Below are 3,997 nucleotides of genomic sequence, written 5' to 3' on the forward strand. Positions count from 1 at the left end.
GTTGTGTGGCAACATTTATCAGATGATGCACAATTCAACGTCCGTAGACAACTGCAGAATAGAGGTAATCATACATTTTTCAATTTATTTTATTAATACTGATAACAAAATATTAAGTCAAGTTTAACGTAGGTGTGTTATAACACCAAATTTTTATACAAACTTATGCAGATTTTGTGTTGACCAATTCGCACAAGATGAACTTTGCCTTAGTAGAGATTGAGAAGTTATTATCTACTCATGGTAAGAGTTTGAAGGACTATCCTGAAATGCCTACGGCAAATTTTGGGGCCTTAAACGTTATTGCAAATAGGCTTATTCAAGAAGAATTAGCATACGACTGTGGCGAACAGGAGAAAGAGAATCAGGAATTGGTAAGGCAATTAACAGAAGAACAAAATGTCATATACAATGAAGTTTTAACTGATATTGATCGCCAAGATGGGGGGTTATTCTTCGTTTATGGTTATGGAGGGACCGGAAAGACTTTTTTGTGGCGAGCACTGTCTTCCGCATTAAGGTCTAAGAGTGAAATAGTGTTAAATGTTGCCTCTAGCGGCATAGCTTCGCTTTTATTACCTGGTGGGAGGACTGCACATTCTCGGTTTGCTATACCGATATCTGTTAATGAAGATTCCACATGCAACATAAGTCACGGCAGTCAACTGGCAGAGCTCCTTGTGCAAACCAAGTTGATAATATGGGATGAAGCTCCAATGATGCACAAATTCTGTTTTGAAGCCCTAGACCGAACTATGCGGGATCTGTTGCGCTTCATAAATCCAAGGAGTTATGATATGACATTTGGTGGTAAAACAGTTGTTTTTGGTGGCGATTTTAGGCAAATTTTACCAGTAATTCCAAAGGGTACCAGACAGGATATAGTTCGAGCAAGCATTAGCTCATCATATCTCTGGAAATTCTGTAAAGTTTTTAGGCTGACTAAGAATCTACGATTGAGAAGTGTTCAATCAGAAAACGAGGGTAAGGAGATCGAGTAATTTGCAAAATGGATAGCTAATATAGGTGACGGAACAATTGGTAGTCAACGTGATGGTGAGTACGAGATTACTGTTCCAGAACATTTGTTGTTGAAGTGCGAGGATGACCCTATTGCTACAATTGTTGATAGCACATTCCCTAATTTTAGACTAGGAATTGGCGATTTGTCATATCTTAATGATAGTGCAATTTTAGCTCCAACATTTGATGTGGTAGATGCCATTAACCAATACATGAATGATCATAATCCGGCTGAGGGTAAGACATACTTGAGTTGTGATTCTGTGTGTAAGTCAGATTCAAATGTTGACATGTTAGCGGATTTGCACACACCAAAATTCTTGAATGGCTTGAGATGTTCTGGAGTATCAAATCATGCTTTGACTTTGAAAGTTGGATCACCTGTTATGCTATTGCGAAATATTGATCACACACTAGGATTATGCAATGGTACAAGGTTGATTGTTACAAGGTTAGCTGACCACGTGTTGGAAGGCAAGATCATGTGCGGTACAAATGCAGGAACCAGAGTATTGATTCCTAGAATGTCACTTACACCGTCAGATCCAAGATTGCCTTTCAAATTTCAACGAAAGCAATTCCCTTTGATAGAATATATATATATATATATATATATATATATATATATATATATATATATATATAATGTTTAAGTTTGTATACTGCATTTGTTTTTTTTGGGTACTGCATATTCACGTCAAAAGCATATATAAGTTTACGTACAACATATTACTATATCATGCATTTGTTTTGTTTTATATATATAATGTACTGCATTGTATATATGGATGTTATGGATAATGGATTACAGTATAAACTTTATTGTCCTGGTGCATATGCTTTCATAATTAAATGAAGTATCCATGATGTGTTTTTCGCTTCCGTAATATTGCTGCATATTTGAAATATGAATTACAGTAATTCAATTTGTTTGATTCACCATTTTAGTGCAGTGGTTCATTATATATATATGGATTACAGTATAAAATATTAATCCTTACTGAATTCTTCTTCAAGGATTAAGAAGTTACATATGGACGGATGATTACGTACATGATGTTTTTCTTTTAAACTGTAATTCTGTATAATTTTCATGTTTTTATTTATTTTATTATTATAGTATTTTTATTTGGTATCTAATTATGATTAATTTGTTAGTCACCAAAGTGGTCAAATTATAAAATTTTATAGATACCAAATTTAAATAAATTTCAATTACCCATGATTATGTGATGCTTATAATGAGATGACATGTTTTTTATTTTCTCTAGTATTGGGTAAATTGAAGTTTAATAATTTTGAAATATTTAAGAGTCGCCCAAAGGTGATCAATTATTTCATAATTATAAGCATAATAGTGGTTAACTTTTTATATTTGATTGAGTTGTTTAGCATATCCAAAGATAGCAAACAAGTCCAGTCATAATATATTTAATGGCCAATTATATGAATTATTTTTGCATCGGATTATGTTTAAAGTTATATGTTGTTGGATCACCCAAAGGAGACCTTCAATGTACTTAATTGTTTATGATTATATTGATTAAATCTGTTTATCTGTTTATGTATTGAAATATAATTAATGTTTGAGTATTTTATATTCATTGCAGTATCTAGTTGTGTTTTAATTCATTCACAAGCTGCGTCTATTGTTAAGTATAATGGGCTGAATTTTGCTAAGTGGCATGAACAAATCCAGTTTCACCTCGGTGTTTTGGATCTTGATCTAGCACTCTTGAATGACAAGCCCGCTGCTATTAATGATAATAGCAGTGATGATGATGTTGATTTCCATCAAGCATGGGAAAAATCGAATAAACTCAGCTTAATGCTTATGCGAATGACACTTGGAAACAACATTAAGTCCACAATTCCCAAATTTGACAGTGCTAAGGATATGTTGAAACATGTGGAGGAAAATTCACATTCTGAATGTGCTGATAAGGCCCAAGCAGGCACTCTTATGAGTAAACTAACCAACATGAAATTTGATGGTTCGTGTTCCATGCATGATCATGTCACAGAGATGTTGAGCTTAGCAGCAAAATTAAAGTCCATGGGAATGGACGTGAATGACACTTTCCTTGTACAATTTATTTTAAACTCTTTGCCTCTTGAGTATGAGACATTCCAAGTGAATTACAATTCCATTAAGGATAAGTGGAATGTGTTCGAATTGCATGAAATGCTAACTCGAGAGGAAACGAGGCTTAAGAGACAAGGAATCCACCATGGGTCAGTCAAGGGCTGGTAAAAAGTTTGGAAAGAAGAATCAAAAGGGTAAGAAAGGACCAATGAAGACTAATGAGTCCTCTTCTCAAATCCACAAAAAGGAACATAAGAATGACAAGTGTCATTTCTGTAAGAAATCTGGGCATTTTCAGAAAGATTGCCTTAAGCGTAAGGCATGGTTCGAAAAGAAAGGTATACATTATATATCAGTATGTTTCGAATCAAATTTAACTGAAGTTCCTTATAATACTTGGTGGATAGATTCTGGTTCCACTACTCATGTTTCGAATACTATGCAGGGATTCCTTATGACCCAAACCATAAAGCCAAATGAAAATTTTGTGTTCATGGGGAATCGTGTCAAAGCTCCAGTAGAAGCCATTGGAACTTACCGTTTAATTTTAGATACTGGAAATCATTTGGATTTGTTTGAAACTCTTTATGTTCCTTCAGTTTCTAGGAATTTAATTTCTTTGTCAAAACTGGATTATTATGGTTTTTCCTTTAAATTTGGAAATGGATGTTTTAGTTTATTCAAACAAAATCATTTTATTGGTTCTAGTATTCTTTCTGATGGCTTGTACAAACTAAAGCTTGACAATCTTTTTGCTGAAACTCTTTTAACCCTGCATCATTGTATTGGAACTAAACGAAGTTTAGTGGATGAAAGATCAGCTTACTTGTGGCATAAACGTTTGGGTAACATATCTAAAGAAATGATTCAAAGACTTGTAAAGAATGA

This window comes from Ipomoea nil, unplaced genomic scaffold (genome assembly GCF_001879475.1).
Source record: "Ipomoea nil cultivar Tokyo-kokei standard unplaced genomic scaffold, Asagao_1.1 scaffold2749, whole genome shotgun sequence".
In the NCBI taxonomy this organism is placed as follows: domain Eukaryota; kingdom Viridiplantae; phylum Streptophyta; class Magnoliopsida; order Solanales; family Convolvulaceae; genus Ipomoea; species Ipomoea nil.